The 17856-nt window shown below is 39.5% G+C and overlaps 1 pseudogene; it reads left to right on the plus strand.

Annotated features, from left to right (window-relative positions):
- Window positions 1-14556: 14556 nt before the first annotated feature.
- Window positions 14557-17856, plus strand: part of LOC143387395 (zinc finger protein 280D-like) — an 89902-nt pseudogene continuing 86602 nt past the window's right edge.

Genomic DNA, 17856 nt, shown 5'->3' on the forward strand with positions numbered 1-17856 from the left:
CCCACAGCAGCTATTCCAAGGCTGGCAAGGAGTGGTGAGGCCTGTATTGCCTGCCTGTGTCTTTTGACTAAGGTGTCTAGGCTAGGAATGGGTAGAGGTTCATCTCCTGAGACAATAGTTATATCAGGGAGTAATAAGGCAAGAACACAGCCACTGGTCCAATTTGCTGGAAGCCTGGGGAAGGCCGAGTTTCCTCCACACATAAAAACTGTGCCATTGGGATGACAAAGAGATGGGGTGGGTGAGGAATAATTTTTACTGTTGAGCAATTTCCAAAGGAAGTAACTCCAACATCAATAGCATAGGTATTATTCTGTATCGCGCCTAACTTACCTATGGAGGCCTTCTCCACTAGGTGCTTGCTGATAGTTTTAGTGCGGCAGTTCACTGCAGTGCTCCTGGGACTGAAGGCTCACTCTGAGGCCTTGGAACATCTCAAGTTGTGCACCCCCTAAAGTGGCTCTCCAGCCCGGAGCCCTGGAGTGAAGGCCGGCTTCAGAATTTTCAGCAGTCTGGTCTTGTGATCTGGTTGGGCAGGGTCATCTCGCTGGGGAACTCCAAAATGTTAGACCAGGATGCAAGAAAAGACAACTGACTCCAATTAAAATCAAATTAAAGCAAGCTTATTATTTCGACCGGCCGGGCTGCCTCTCCCTCCCAAAACGGCGGGAACAAGACAGCCCTCACCTTTCCTACAGCCCAGCTTTATAGCCCAGAAAGTTACACAAAGGGGGGTTACAGATAACAGAACTCTGACAAGCATCACACTAATGGTAGTTTTACATTTTTTTTTTGGCCCCAACATCAGAATTTATGAGGACCATTAGAGACTCAGAGAGGGTTGTTGTCTGGCCAGGGAAGGCCAATATGTATGAGGTGTCACTAAGTTTCAGAGAGGGCTGCTATCTGGTCAGAAAGCCAGGCATGGGTGAGTTCAAGGCATGGACAGGCATTCCAAGCAGGTTCAGAATTTGCAGTAATTTATAGTAAAGTTGAAATTATCTTTTTATGGTTTTATGGGGAGATGCCCAATTTTAAGAAAAAATCAGGTTAGGTCTATCATCAGATCTATCTCCTACTGAGCGGACTCCAGGCTTCTTCTATTTGCATATCAACTTAAGTCCTGGCTGAGGTCTGGAAGGAACCTGAGCAGAAACCTCATGCCTAAGGCATTTTAACCATAAGTCATAATTTCCAGGTTTGGATGTTGAAAATTATGATACAAGTTTAAGATGTAATTCTCAAATTTTTATATCCTTATATCTTTCTACACTAGAAAAACTTGCTCACACAAAACTGAAAATAGGATCTCTACCATCAGAAGAAATTTCTTTAGGATCATTAAGCTACTTTCTTTGTTCTGAAGTTCCTAAAGTAGTATTAAGTTACATTAAATTACCTGGAAAAAATCCACACACTACCATGTATATCCAAAATTAAGCTTTGAAAATTCCCAAGACTGTTGCTAATTAATGTCATTTTAATAAGCCAGACTAACGTTTTAATTTAACAGTTTTTTTTGAATCTTATACACTGAGGGGAACAGATATCATATCATAATTTATTATTTTTGCCCAAGTTAATATACTGGTACACCTAGTGAACTCTTTTTAGGCTACCCAGTTCAAAAACGATGAAAAAATAAAACTCAATGATTGGGAGTTACTTGCCAACTTGGAAGTAGAGTTTTTTAATTTTCCAAACTAAGTATTTAAGTTTTTTAGCATTAACTATCTGAAATCACAAACTAAACAATTACTTAAACCCAACTTTTAACTGCAAGATTGTGCAATGCTTTAGAAACCCATTCAGATATCAGATTGTTACAATAAAAAATCAACTTTTAGATACACATTTAGCCAAGATCATCCCGAAGAAACAATCTATAATATCAACACATTACTGCATTTATTGTCCCTTTTTTAAGTAGACAGAGGTGGAGTAATCCTTAAATTGCAGGTAAGGAAGAGGGAGTTTCCTGAGAAGCGGGAAGAAATAGGCTGTCCAAGGGCATCTTAGATCTACACTCACTGGCCCAGTGATGACCTTTACCACATCTAGGGCAAAGGGTGGCTGGGGGTGGTTTTAGTCCTGGTTTGAGGAGACACTATCCCTAGGGCTTTGTTTGCCTGTAAGACACTCACGTGCAAAATGGCCAGGTTGTTTACAAGTAAAGCAAGTACGTGAGCCAGGATTGCAAAAGACCTTGGTAAAGGCAGCACCTATGGCGAGACCCATGGCATGGGCTGCACCCACCCCGGCACAGAGTCTAATAAAATCAGAAAGTTCCCCTTTATCCTTATGTGGTCGAAGAACATCCTGACATGTCGGGTTGGCGTTTTCAAAGGCAAGATGTTTTACAAAGGTGCTTTCGCTTGGTTCAAGCAGGCACTCCGTGGCTAGGTTAAGCCGGGCAACAAAGTCGCTATAAGGCTCGTCATGCCCTTGTCGAATTTTTGCTAGGGAAGTGGTAGCCGAGCCCTTTTGAGGGAGGTGTCTCCAAGCATGTAAGCCAGCTGTCTAAATCTGCGCCAAAAGTCCAGCAGGGAAACGCGCCTGTTTAGGATTAGTGTCAAAGGTGCATTGCCCACTAGCTTAACATAAGTCCAGGATTTAGAGGAAGCCTTAGTTAAATTTTTTTGAGCAGTGTCCCGACAGTGCTCTTTAAAATCTGCATTCCGTAACAGGAAGTCTCCGGCACTGAGGGTGGCTCGGGCTAAAAATTTCCAATCATTAGGAGTAAGCCAATTCAACATATGGTTCTTACCCGTCATCGGAAAACTGACCTTTAGGCAACTGACCTTTAGGCGTCAGCCTCCTGTCTTAGGTTGATACCACTGCAATTGGATCATACCCGTCACTGACTATCGGTCCAGCATATAGCCATTGGCCCCCAAATTTAGACCATCACTAGCAGAAGGGAGGAGGATACAGAAATGCCACGACACCAAGCCAATTGACAGTTCCTTTGGAAAAATTGCATCATTGGTGACACCATCAGCAAAGATATTACAGAAATGCCACGACACCAAGCCAATTGACAGTTCCTTTGGAAAAATTGCATCATTGGTGACACCTTCAGCAAAGATATGCCAGCATTACACAATTAACATGTGGTGCGCTGGCAAGGCACGGTCCTTAAGCCACATTAACCTCACTCCCCCACTGGCACCAAGGCCAAATTTGGGGGCCAACAGAGGTGAGGCAAAGAACCTCACCCCCCCACTGGTGCATAGACCTATCCACAAGTATGGCTGTATGCTGGACCGGTAGTCAGTGACGGGTATGATCCAGTTGCAGTGGTATCAACCTAAGACAGGAGGCTGACGCCTAAAGGTCAGTTTTCCAATGACGGGTAAGAGCCATATGTTGAACTGGACAACCTACCAGGCACGGTCCTTAAGCCACATTACTTGTTATTTAATTAATCAGAAGGGGGGAGATGCTGGGAGCCATCAGCCAAGTAGGTATGACAAATTCCTTGCCAGCTTACTCCCATGCTGTCTAGTGGAAGGACTTCTGAAAGGTGACCTTGCTCAAGGACCAGGGCAGGATCCGTGTTTAGGGTGTTCCCCCTTTAGAATAGGGCGGTTTAGCATAATAGGAGATTAGGGTGTTCCCCCTTTAGAATAGGGCAGTTTAGCATAATAGGAGATTAGGGTGTTCCCCCTTTAGAATAGGGCGTATCCTGCTGCTGAGTTCCTCTTGAGTGCTTAGGGTCAGACAGTATATTTTGGGAGACAGAAGCCCATGTGGAGTGGATTTGGGCAGAGTAGTGGATTTGGGCAGAGTGGATTTGGGCAGAGAACGTGGATTCCCTCAGAGCGTGTTGGTAGACGGCCGGTGTGAGTTTGGGAATAAAGAATTGCTGTTTGAATATAAAAAAAAAAAAAAAAAAGGAGTAAGCCATTGTGCGCTGTGACTCTCTAGTAAAGCCAATGTGTAGGGCGCAGTGGGTCCAAAGTGAGTACAAGCCTTTTTAAGTTTTTCGAGAAAGTGCAGCCTTAATTTTTTGTAAACACTCTGGGTTTCTTCCTGCCTAGGGGTGAACTCCTCATCCTCTGAGTCCTGCTCTTCCTCTTGCCCTCCCCCCCACTTCAACCCCTTGATTCATTTCCCCTGCTTCCTCCTCTAGATCCTTGTCTAAGTCATTGTCCTCAGCCTGGGCGGGCTTATCTGTCTGACTGTGGGTGACTGGGAACGCAAGAACAGGCAAATGGCACAGCTTAGCATTTATGTTAGATCGCCTTGGGCCAGCTCGGGTTGACTCCTGCCTAAGGCTAATGAGCGGAGTTCAGAGTCAAGGGATCTTAATTCTTTTAAGAGTTGGATCTGTTCCAGTCTATGTTGGAGAGACTCTCCCAAGGGAGCCAGGTTAGGCAGGGGAAGTGGAGAAAAAAATATTTGAAGCGGCAGTTGGCCCCTGAAGGGCTGGAGCACAAAAGGCAGGAGGGATATAGGAGGGAGGGGGATGTGTAAGTCCAATAGACTGTGGCAGGGTCCTGAGAGGTGGCAGGTCTTCTGAATGGTACCGAGCTGCTTCCTTCTCCAAGGTAGCCTCCTCCCCAGGGATCAATGGATAAAGGTGGTTGGTAACCATTGGAGCCTTATTCATTAGGGTGGGATTTTGAGCGGGACCAGGAAAGCTCCCAGGGTCCTGGGGAGACTGAGAAGGATCTGTGTCTATACTAACTGAAGGGCATGCCAAGGGGGGACAAGAGGGAGGAGAGGTCTTTTGCATAGCCTCTTCCCCAATCCTGACAAGTTTTAAGGTACCATTGTCAAAGGGTGAACTTTTAAGAATTTCATTAATTAAATTCCAGTAAGAAAAGGTAGGAACAGGCACCTTTTCTGGGCCAAAGGATTCATAATAATCTTTTAAACAGTCACCTTCTCTAAGCCATCTTTTACCATCAATGGTCTCTTCAAGGGGAAACCATGGACACAATTCTCCTATGTATGAAAAGAATAATTTTAAGTCCTTTTTCTTAACACAAGCCCCCCGTGTCTTGAGGGCCTCCTTGAGGCCTGACAAAAACAACTCATGTGACTAAACTGCTTGTCCCATGGTGGGTCACTCACCTTGCGTCCTCCTCACTCTCCTCCTGGAACTGTCTCTCCCTTGTGTCTGCCAAGGCGATCTCCAGCTCCCGCTTGGCCAAGTCTTCCCCGGAGGATGGTGTTCCTTCTCAGTCAAAGGCTCCAGCCCCACACTGGACGCCAAATGTCCCGACCTGCAGGACACATCAACATGGGCAGTGAACCTAGATGGGGAGGAATGAAGGGACAAGAGACACAGAGAGATGACAGCAAGACAGTAGTTCTGATCAAGCTGCAAACTTTCATTATTCACACAGGGGTATGTATGGGCTGGGGATGGGGAAAGCTCTCTTATCAGCAGTTGCTAGAAGTCTTCACAAGGTGAAATAACGCAGGATGCTTCAGGAAGACAGATGGCCATAGGATGTCTTAGGGAAATAGATGGCTGCAGGGGTGTCTCAGGCAAGATGTCTCCCAAGAGGCTGTTTCTTGTAACTGTCAGGCTATTCTTTGAAGGAGAACTCCCTTTTGGTCCCTGACAGCACCAAATCCTCTCCCCACAACAACATGCCTTTATATTTTCAGGTCTCCTGGCTGCACCTTGCCAGTCACATGTCATTCGGAAGCCAATGACAGAACCACAGGGCTCACCACAGATGTTGGATCACACACCTGCAGTCCATTGCTCCAGGCCCAGTTCCCTGCTGGCTCCTACTCACTGGCATCTCTGTTCTTCACCATGGTCATGAATTCCACTCAGTCAAAAATGGCACTCGCTGGTTTAGTCATGATGAGCAACAGGAGATCTAAAGGTTCTCCAGGGATTTCTGGTAATGGGATTCTCAAAAACTTCATTGTATTGGCCTAGCCATATTTCAAGAATGAAGACGTTGACACTGTGTGTTTTAATTCATTCAGGAGCCATTAAGTGTTGACGAATATCCTTTCAGTAAAAGCTCTGGAGATCGCATGCAGGCAAGGTTCCCAAGGAGTGGCGAACAGTCACAGGAATTCATGCCCATTGGGGTCTAAAATATGAGGTTCCTGTGAGTTTTGGCTCTCAACTATAGATGAGAAGGCTTTAATAGCAAAATCATGTAAAATCCTGGCTGAGATTCCCTGTGCTGTGGAGAAAGCCACCCTCGGCCTAGATCTCAGTTTCCAAAGGCTCCTCTAATGCCTGGCCTTCTAAAATCCCAACACAATTCATGGCAATAGTTCTCTGAGATCAGTTCCAGAACTCAGTCTCTAATGGCATCACACCAGATTTCAAGCTGAGGTGGACCCAGTCATCTTTTCCAACCACCACACAAAAGACCACTATTCTAACAAAAACACTCCCACATGGCCCTCATCTTCTTTCATACAGACACTCATCATAACATACTTGCTGGGGGTTTCTATTGGGTGAGTAGTCTTAGATGGTGTGCAAAGTAAGCTCTCATACCCATCATATGCCAAATGTCATGGTGGCCTGGACACCCTTCCTGAGAAACAAGATAGATTAAATGGGCCTGTAGTTAATACTGCTCTGCTTGTCAAATTAGAGGCCTCCTGCCTGCCAGGGTAGATTCTTTATGTGTACTGGACTCATGGAAACAACCCAAACACCTGTGTGCTAGATATTGGAGGGCTTGCAACAACTCATTTGACAAAGAAGATCACTGTTCTGACTTCAAAGGGGTCCAGAGCCTGACCAGAGGAAGGCAAGAGACTTCATCCAATAGTACATTTCTTTTTCATCCTTTTAGACTGGGATGGACACATGGGAATTTTCTTGAGTTTCCTGGGGTGTTGAGAATGTAATTCACAGCCTCACACAGGGCCAAGAGTCTGATTCAGACACAGCTTTTACAAAGCACTTTTCTTAAAAGGCACAGATTAGGCCTCTTCATTTCCATTTGAAATTGTTTTCTTGAGGAGTCCCAAAGGAGTGCCCCTAAGGCAAACACCTCCCTTACATTCAGTGGAACAGAACAATAGGGAAGAAAGAAGCCTGGAGAAAAACTTGTCTTTAATTGAACATTGTGGCACTGACAGCTCCCAATCATGCAACTTGGGTTACTATCTATCCAAGCAGGGATTCTCCAGAGAGATCCTTACCAGTCATGCTAATTTTTGAGTTTTCTGAGATGCTTGGCATGCCCTTCAGTAATCCAGTCCATGGCCATGTCACAGAGCTTGAATGTGGTACACATCTTGGACACAAAACCACGAACCCCTTCAGAGAGCGGCCAAAATTCAGGAAGAATACAGGAACTTAGGATCTTGGTAGGTGTTGCCCATCTGCAAGGCAAGCAGCAGTCCATTCATAAATTGGCCATGAGGAGTCCTGCAAAGATTTCCACTAGACAGGACACATTCACTGCAGCATTCTTCTCTCTACTCTCTTTAACCACAAACCCAATAAGATCCACTGACATAAAAAGGCTCACTAGTTAACAGTCCATTTCAAACCAACAACAACAACAACAACAAATCGTTTTTCCTTCATGTTCTCAGAACATGAGACAAAACGACAAATTGAAACACACAGCCACTGAGACACACAAACCACCCCTGTATTTGGTCTGCATCTATCCACTCTGTCCTCTGACTGGTGAGTAAAAATATGTTCCTCAGCAGTGGCCTGTCCTGTCTCAGCTCTGGTCTCCTTGACCTTCTCTGTGTAGTTGTCAGGAGCCAGCAATGAGCCAACACTTCTTTCTCAGGAAAGGCCCCTGTTGAGACCATTCAAGGTATTTGGCTATCCACATATCACTAGGTACCAACAAAGAATGACTCTGGCCTTGGTAGAGACAATCAAGTGAGCCCACTGGGAGTGGAACTGCCTCTGGATGCCTCGCCTCCTGGATCCCAAGTTCAGAAAATTCCATCACCAAGGAAGTGAGGTGAGGTCACTTCCTTCAGGGAAGTGAATGAGGTCACTGCCTTGGCAACCATTTTGTCCTACCAGGTGTTTCCAAGGGTTACATGAGATGGAGGCTGCCCCACCTTCCTGTGACATTTTCACAAGACATAAAGGTCTATATACCCTAGGAGCCCGGGATCAGCAATCCACACAGAACTGATTGTGTCGATCTTCCCTGCATTGAGAAGAGAGAGGCTAATTCAGCCTCATCCCTTCATCCTGACTGCGTTGTTGGCCTTGGAAGATGAGTTTAGACCTCACAGGTCCTACCTAGCTGCCTACATTTGCTCCAGGGATCATTCCTGCACCTACCTTTGAGCTTCTCAGCAGCTGTAGGATTCCCTACATACCTGTATGGCAAGATCAACTCAGGACCTGCTGTTATGTGAAAATAGATTGAGGGAACAGAGTATGGTTAAGGGTCATATCATGTTTGATTTGGGTTAAAAGTCATCCTGCTGGATGAATACAGGTATTGGGCAACTGGGATATTTATAGGAATGTAAGGGGAAATGAATTTCTATAAAATTTATGTTGTTCTGTATACATGAAAATACAGATAACAAATTATTTTTTGTGTGTGTTAGGATACTTAACCCAGAATATTGTACTTGTTTGGCAAACACTGCCACTGAACTCTATCTCCAGACCCCCACAGATAACAAATTCTTGGTTCAAAAAGCAGTTTAATTGTGGTTTTTATGATAATGGTTTATTTTGTAACAGAATTTTTTAAGTCCAATGAATGACAGACATTCAGTCATAAATTTCTGAAGACTGTGGCTGAGACTTATTCATATGTTTCCCTTTAGAATTTAGCATAACACCTTGTTTACAGAAGGCCATGAGTGAGTGTGTGTGTGTGTGCATGCGTGTGTGTGTGTTTAATTTATATATGACAGCAGAATGCATTACAATTCTTGTTACATATATAGAACACGATTTTTCATATCTCTGGTTGTATATATAGTAATTCACACCAATTTGTGTCTTTATACCTGTACTTTGGATAATAATGTTCATCACATTCAACCATCGTTAATTGCCCCATGCCCCCTCCCTTCCCCTCCAACCCTTCTGCCCTATCTAGAGTTCATATATTCCTCCCATACTCCCTCTCCCTATCCCACTATGAATCAGCCTCCTTATATCAAAGAAAACATTGGACATTTGGCTTTTTGGCATTGGCTAACTTCACTTAGCATTGTCTTCTCTAACTTCATGCATTTACCTACAAATCCATGATTTTATTCTCTTTTTTGCTGAGTAATATTCCATTGTGTATATGTGCCACATTTTTTTTAATTCATTCATCTATTGAAGGGCATCTAGGTTGGTTCCACAGTTCAGCTATTGTGAATAAACATTGATGTGGCTGTGTCCCTGTAGTATGCTATTTTTAAGTTGTTTGGATATAGACCAAGGAGAGGGATAGCTGGGTCATATGGTGGTTCCATTCCCAATTTTCCAAGAAATCTCCATACTGCTTTCCATATTGGCTGCACCAATTTGCAGTCCCACCAGCAATGTATGAGTGTACCTTTTCCCCCTGCATCCTCGCCAACACTTATTGTTGTTTTTATGCATAATAAGTGCCATTCTGACTGGAGTGAGATGAAATCTTAGAGTGGTTTTTATTTGCATTTCTCTAATTGCTAGTGATGATGAACATTTTTTCATGTATTTGTTGATTGATCGTACATCATCTTCTGAGAAGTGTCCCTTCAGGACCTTGGCCCATTTATTGATTGGTTTATATTTATTTTTGGTGTTTAGTTTTTTTGAGTTCTTTATATAATAGAGATTAGTGCTCTATCTTATGTGTAAAGGTTAAAGATTTGCTTCTAAGATGTAGGCTCTCCATTCACCTCACAGATTGTTTCTTTTGCTGAGAAGAAACTTTTTAGTTTGATTCCATCCCATTTATTGATTCTTGATTTTAATTCTTATGTCATAGGAGTCTTATTAAGGAAGTTGAGGCCTAATCCCACATGATGGAGATTAGAGTCTACTTTTCCTTCTGTTAGATATCGGGTCTCTGGTTGTATTCCTAAATCCTTGATCCATTTTGAGTTGAGTTTTGTGCATGGTGAGAGACAGGGGTTTAATTTCATTTTGTTGCATATGGATTTCCAGTTTTCCCAGCACCATTTGTTGAAAAGACTATCTTTTCTCCAATGATGTTCTTGGCACCTTTGTCTAATATAAGGTAATTGTAGTTTTGGAGGTTAGTCTTTGTGTCTTCTATTCTGTACCATTGGAACACCAGTCTGTTTTGTTGCCAATACTATGCTGTTTTTGTTACTATTACTCTGTAGTATAGTTTAAGGTCTGGTACAATGATGCCACCTGCTTCTCTCTTCCTGCTAAGGATTGCTTTAGCTATTCTGGGTCTCTTATTTTTCCAGATGAATTTCATGATTGCTTTTTCTATTTCTATGAGGAATGCCATTGGTATTTTGATCAGAATTGCATTAAATCTTTTAGTGCTTTTGGAAGTATGGTCATTTTGATAATATTAATTCTGCCTATCCAAGAGCAAGGTAGATCTTCCCATCTTCTAACATCTTCTTTGATTTCTTTCTTTAGAGTTCTGTAATTTTCATTATATAGTTCTTTCATCATTTTCATTAAGTTGATTCCCAAGTATTTTATTTATGTATTTATTTATTTAGTTTTGAGGCTGTCGAGAAGGGGGTAGTTGTCCTCATTTCCATTTCTGAGGATTTCTCACTGATATACAGAAATGCCTTTGATTTATGGGTGTTGATTTTATACCTTGCTATTTTGCTGAATTCACTTACTAGTTCTAGAAGTTTTCTGGTGGAAAACTAGAAAACTAGTTAGAGTGTTCCAGGTATAGAATCATATCATCAGCAATTTCTATTTCCTGAAATAAATTGGAGACTATTGGTATTAGTTCTTATTTAAAGGTCTTGTAGAACTTGGCTGTGAATCCATCCAGTCCTGGGCTTTTCTCGGTTGGTAGACTTTTGATGGCGTCTGCTATTTCGTCACTTGAAATTGATCTGTTTAAATTGTGTATATCATCCTACTTAAATTTGGGCAAATTATATGACTCTAGAAATTTGTCGATGCCTTCGATATTTTCTATTTTATTGGAGTATACCTTTTCAAAATAATTTCTAATTATCTTCTGTATTTCCATAGTGTCTATTGTGATATTTCCTTTTTCATCATGTATGTTAGTGATTTGAGTTTTCTCTCTCCTTCTCTTTATTAGCATGGCTAAGGGTCTGTCAATTTTATTTATTTTTTCAAAGAACAAACTTTTTGTTCTGTCAGTTTTTTCAATTGTTTCTTTTGTTTCAATTTCATTGATTTCAGCTCTGATTCTAATTATTTCCTGTTGTCTACTGCTTTTGGTGTTGATTTTTTGTTTTTTTTTTCTAGGGTTTTGATATTGGTAAGTAATTTATTTGTTGACTTTTTCTTCTTTTAAGGAATGAACTCCATGCAGTGAACTTTCCTCTTAGAACTGCTTTCATAGTGTCCCAGAAATTTTGATATATTCTATCTGGGTACCTCTAAAAACTTTTTAATCTCCTCCTTGATGTCTTCTGTAACCCATTGATCATTCAGTAGCATATTATTTAGTCTCCAGGTGTTAGAGTGTATTTTATTTCTTATTTTATCATTGATTTCTAATTTTATTCCATTATGATCTGATAGAATGCAGGGTAGTATCTCTACTTTTTTATATTTGATAAGAGTTGCTTTGTGACATAGTATATGATCTATTTTAGAGAAGAATCCATGTGCTGCTGAGAAGGAAGTACATTCTCTCATTGAAGGTTGGAATATTCTTAACTCAGTTAAGTCTAAGTTTTTGATTATATTATTGAGTTCTATAGTTTCTTTGTTTGGCTTTTGTTTGGAAGAACTATCTAGTGATTAAAGAGGTGTGTTAAGGTCACCCAAAATTATTGTGTTGTGGTCTATTTGACTCTTGAACTTGAGAAAAGTTTGTTTGATGAACATAGCTACTCCATTGTTCGGGGCATATATATTTATAATTGTTAAGTCTTGTTGGTGTTTGGTTCCCTTGAGAAGAATGTAGTGTCCTTCTTTATCCTTTTTGATTGACTTTAGTTTGAAGTCTACTTTATTTGAAATGACGATAGAAACCCCTGCTTGCTTCTGCAGTCCATGTGAGTGGTATGCTTTTTCCCAACCCATAACCTCAGTCTTTGAATGTCTTTTTCTATGAGTCTTGGAGGCAGCATATTGTTGGGTCTTTTTTTTTTTTTTTTTTTTGGTCCAATCTGCTAGTCTATTTCTTTTGATTGGTGAGTTTAGGCCATTAACATTATTATTGAGACATGATTTGTATTCCCAGCCATTTTTGTTTATTTCTGATATTTAACATGACTTGGTTTCTCTTTGATGAGATTTTCCTTTAGTGTAATCCCTCCCTCTGCTGATTTTCATCATTATTTTTCATTTCCCCTTCTTTGACTATTTTGCTGAAGATGCTCTGTAGTGTAGGCTTTCTAGTTGTAAATTCTTTTAACTTTTTTTTATCATGGAAGGTTTTTATTTCATCATTAAATCTAAAGCTTAGTTTTGCTGATATAAGATTCTTGGTTGGAATCCATTTTCTTTCAGAGCTTGGTATTTGTTGTTCCACGATCTCCTGGATTGGAAGGTCTGGGTTGAAAAATCTGCTGAGATAACGAATTGGTCTCTCCCTATATGTGATCTGATTCCTCTCTCTTGTGGCTTTTAAGATTCTATCCTCATTCTTTTTGTATGTTAGGCATTTTCATTATAATGTGCCTTGGTATACATCTGTTGTAATTTTGTATATTTGGTGTCCTGTAAGCCTCTTGTATTTGGTTTTACAATTTGTTCTTCATGCTTGGGAAATTTTCTGATATTATCTCATTCAAGAGATTGTACATTCCTTTGGCTTGAAACTCTGTGTCTTTCTCTATCTCAATACCTCTTAGATTTGTTCTTTTGATGCTGTCCCATAATTCTTGGATGTTCTGTTCATGGTTTCTAACTTTCTTCACTGTGTGGTCAACTTTATTTTCCAGATTGTATACTTTGTCTTCATTATCTGACATTCTTTCTCCCAAGTGATCTAGTCTGTTGGTTATGCTTTCTATTGAGTTTTTTATTTGATTTAAGCTATCCTTCATTTGAAGGATTTCTGACTGTTGTTTTTTTTTTTTTTTTCAGAGTCTCTATCTCTATTTTGAAGTAATCTTTTGCTACCTGTATTTGCTCTCTTATTTCTTTGTTGGAGTGATCAATTTGTGCTTGTATTTGCTCATTTAGGTCATTCTTTAATTCACAAATCATTTTGATTATGAACCTTCTGAACTCCCTCTCTGACATTTCATCAACTTCGCTGTTCATTCGTTCTGTTATTATAGTGTCCTGTCTTGTTTGGGGCACTTTCCTCTCTTGTTTTTTCATGTTGTCTATGTGTCTTCCTTTCTTGCAGTGTGGATCTGAGACATTACAGTTTCTTCCTTATATTCTTGTGGTACCTGTGCAGATTGTCTGTACCTCACCTTGATGTTGGGCTTTCAGACCCTCAATGAATGCTACTGCATTCTGGATCTGGGCCATGCAGAAGCTGGTGTGGGTGGATCTGGGCCACTGGGCTTGACCTCCTGTGGTAGTCTGCTGGTAGGAAGAGGTGGTCTTCTGCCAAAGGCTAAGCTCTGGAGGTGTCTGCCCCGCTGGGGGAGAGATGAACCCGACCTACTCAGAGCATGAACCCAGTGTGCTGGAGTAGCAGTCTGGGCTGGATCTGGGCTCCACCCAGACGGGGTGGTCCTGCACCAGAGGCTAGGCTATGGCGAGTGTCTGCCCCGCTGGGAAAGGGCTGTGCACCTAAGCCCTGCGTGTCTGGGCTCTGTGCGGCAGAGGCCAGTGTGGGTGGATCTCAGTAGTTGTATTTTGAATGTATCAGTCTATGATGAAATGTATCCAACCAAGTTTTTGTTCCTTTTCAGTTGCTAAAAAAATAGAATAATAAACTAGAATTTATTTTAACTTTTGTTTTCTTACAGAAATTATTACATTTCTGAAACGTGAAAAGTAGGTAATAAAGATGAATGCCAATTGGCATTTCAAAAGTCAGATTTACTAAAACAATACATCATGAGGTGTTTGATTACTAGTTTTTATGAAAGAATACTGTTTAAAAATTGTTTTTATTTAGTAATTCATTGTATTTATTCAATTATTAAGTGCTTACATCAACCACCATTTTATTTATTTAATTGGGTTTATTTAGGGATGAATCAATTATATGAGTTATGTATATATCAAACATATCCAACTTAAAAATTGAGCTTTTTATAGGAAAAAAGAGTTTATTGTAGTTTAATTACCCCACCCTAATGATAATATATCTTTATTTTACAGGACGGAAAACAGATATAACTTGCTGCCTTGTTTGGAGTCACATGGTGAGTTTTAAGATCAAAATTCTCCCCAATAATTTCTTAATCCCAAGTCCCATGTTTTAATATTTAGTCTTCCTTAAAGTGATTCATAAAATTGACTGATCTCATGTATCAGTACTTAGGTGACAATTTACAGAAAATTAGCTCTGCAACTTGATGGGTGAAAACCCTTTTCAACCAAAAGGTAAGTGTTGTGGCCACAACAGATGACAGTGTGTATGGCTTTTGTTTAACTGCTTCAAGAGAAGGTGGAGGACTTATTCTTAAAAACTTAAAATTGTTGGAGTAGCAAATGTTCATATAAAAAAAGTAAAGTAGAAGTGAACTTTATTCTTTTTGTTAACAGAGATAAATATCAATTTAGTATATTCATGTGTGTCTTCTATGCATAGACAAAAAATATTTCTAGAAAACATTTAAAAAGTGCTATGTGATCTTAACGTTTCTCTCTCCAGTGTATTCTGTATATTTTAACAATGGCAGAGTCCTGTGAGAAAGAACAAGGAAGATCTTTGCATACTCTTATCAGTGCTCTAGAGCTACCACAACAAAGTACCACAGACTAGGTGGCTTATAGGATGTAAGTTTGTTTTCTCATAATTTTTGAGGCTAAAAAGCCAAGATTAACTTGTTGGTAGGGTTGGTTTCTTCAGAGGGCCACAAGGGGATGGTCAGGCTTCTCTCTTGGGCTTGTAGATAGCCATGTTCTCATTAGGTTTTCACATGGTCCTCTCTCTGTGCATATGCCTGCATCCCAATTTTCACTTCTGTTAAAAGACACCAGTTATATGGATTTTATTGCCACCCACATGACCTTTTTAAAAAATATTATTTATTTATTTATTTACTTACTTACTTATTTATATGTGGTGCTCAGGCTCAAACTTAGTGCCTCATGCATGCAAGGCATGTGCTCTACCACTGAGCTATCACCCATCCCCCAGTGACCTTATTTTAACATAATTATTTCTAAAGGTCTATCTATAAATATAGCCAAAGTTTGAGGTAGTGAGGGTTAGGAATTTAGCATATGGCTTTTGAGAAAACACAATTTAACGCATTACATATATCAGCTGGAAATAAATAGTACTTTTATTATCAGTTCACAGTGGATCTTTCCTAATTTTTCAAAATTAGGTACTCTCTTACTTCACCTTATCTATACGTTATCTCATGCTGTGGGTATGTTGATTATCTAATGTTCTGGGGGAAATGTATTCTCAGTGAATTAAATTTGACTGTGGCTATGTAAAATTAAGACATGAAGAAAGAGAGTAGTTTGAGATCATGTGTTTTAACATTTGAATTGAATGATATTGACTGTCAATGTAGTTCAAAATTCAAAGGAAAATAAAAATATAATGATTTATTGAGGAAGTTATAATTGAACCAAGGATTAGTGCAAACAGGTAATTAATTGGTTGAGTTTCTAGTTGAAAATGGATGTTTTACATGGTGTATTTCATTTTCTTGAATGTATATAAAACTTAGGTAGATATCATAAATAGCTTCAAATAATTTCTTCAGTCATACAATTACAAGGCAGTGAAGATTTGAACCATTCAATTTGATTTCAAGTTCATGTCCTTTTTATGTCGTAGACTGGAATGATATAGACTATAAAGGTAAAGTACTCTGTGCAGAAGTGATATAGATTTTAGTATTTTTAATGATCTGAGTTAAAAAACTTAAAGAACTCTTATCTAACTAGTAAAATAGTACAATTATAAAAGAAAGGGGTCAGTTTGTGATGTCAATGACATTTGAAAAAATAGGAAGGCCTTTGATAGGTAGATTACTAAACATTTAAATATTAGACCAGGGAATGGTTTGTGACATACTTTTCTATATAATTATAAAAGAATGGCATCTAATTTGTTGAAATATTTGCTTTGTATGCTGTCTCCAGAGCATAATTTCAGTTGATATCTTTCAGTTTTATGGTGGAATATTGCTTGAATTTTGAGTTAAAAGTAGAAATGATATTATTTTAGTTTAATAAAAAATTGCCTTTTAAAAATGATGTATTAAAGATATTGCCAGAACCCCGGAAATTTTTATTTCTTTTGTGGTTAGGAGGTTTTCCTAAAATCCTGGTGCTATTGGTGTTCCACCTATATCTAAGTGCTTATTAGGAGCTCAGTATACTTGGTCATAATTTCTGAGAAGTAGTATTTACTGTATGTATTGCTTTGATCGGTTTCTTCAGGTGAGAAAATGTAATATAACCTGGCTGGTATAAGCCTCCCTCATTTCCTGTATTTTAATTTAGCACCTATCTCTGCTTTGCTCTGGGCCTAATGTTCCTGAATTTGGTAGTTATTTCTTAGTCTTAGTCTACCTTTGGTTAATATCTCTTTAGAAAGATAATGATTAGATAGAATATGTTTACTTAGGTGTACTACTGAAGCTCACTTTGGATTTTATTATCTCTAAGTTTTCTATCTATCGTAAATAACTAATATCTTTCATTTTCTGTCTTCCTATGTACCTTTTAATCTATCTTAATTGTACTAGTTTTTATCCTAGTGAGATCTGAATTTCTTACTGTTATTACAGGGTACTGACTACAAATATCAATTCAGAAATTGCTATTAGAATTGTTAAAATAGATCTTCAATATCAGGTATTGCAAAAAATGTTTTTACTGCCAGGCATGGTGGTGCAAGCCTGTAATCCCAGCAATCTCAGCAGCTTGGGAGGCCGAGACAGGAGGATCACAAGTTTAAAGCCAATCTCAGCAAAATCGAGGTGTTAAGCAACTCAGTGAGACCCTGTCTCTAAATAAAATATAAAATAGGGTTGGGATATGGCTCAGTGGTCTAGTGCCTGCTAGTTCAATCCCTGGTACTCACCCTGCAAAATGTTTTTATTTTTCTTTTTGAAAATAAGGTTACTTCTCTCCTTTTGAAAATTAGATAACTTAAAAATGGCAGAACTCTTTATGGAATGTGAAGAAGAAGAATTGGAACCATGGCAGAAGAAATTAAAAGAAGTTGAGGATGATGATGATGATGAGTCCATCTTTGTTGGAGAGATATCAAGTTCAAAACCAGCAATTTCCAGTAAGCATTTACTTTTACTAAAGCCAAATTTTATAAGATATTATTTTTAATGGAAAACTTGTGAATGTCTTATGGGACACAGTGTACTTATTCTACTGTAAGGAGTTAGGGATGAGAGATGAGGGGGAGGCCAGTAAGAACTTGAGAATCAAAATGGGGATGTGATTAGAGACTAGAAGGAAGCCAAAGGTTAAATATCAGATGTGTGAGAAAGAAGTAGGCTTAGATTGGCTTGTTGCATTGGAGGTCTTCTGAGATTGGAAATAATTTCTAGTGAAACTGTTCATCCGAGTGAACTGTTTATCTGTTTATTTCTGTCTTTTCTCATTTAGCAGTAACATAAGGAAGGATTTGGAATGCTTAGATTAAAATTTTGGAATATACTAAGTGT

The sequence above is a fragment of the Callospermophilus lateralis genome, unplaced genomic scaffold, assembly GCF_048772815.1.
Source record: "Callospermophilus lateralis isolate mCalLat2 unplaced genomic scaffold, mCalLat2.hap1 Scaffold_167, whole genome shotgun sequence".
In the NCBI taxonomy this organism is placed as follows: domain Eukaryota; kingdom Metazoa; phylum Chordata; class Mammalia; order Rodentia; family Sciuridae; genus Callospermophilus; species Callospermophilus lateralis.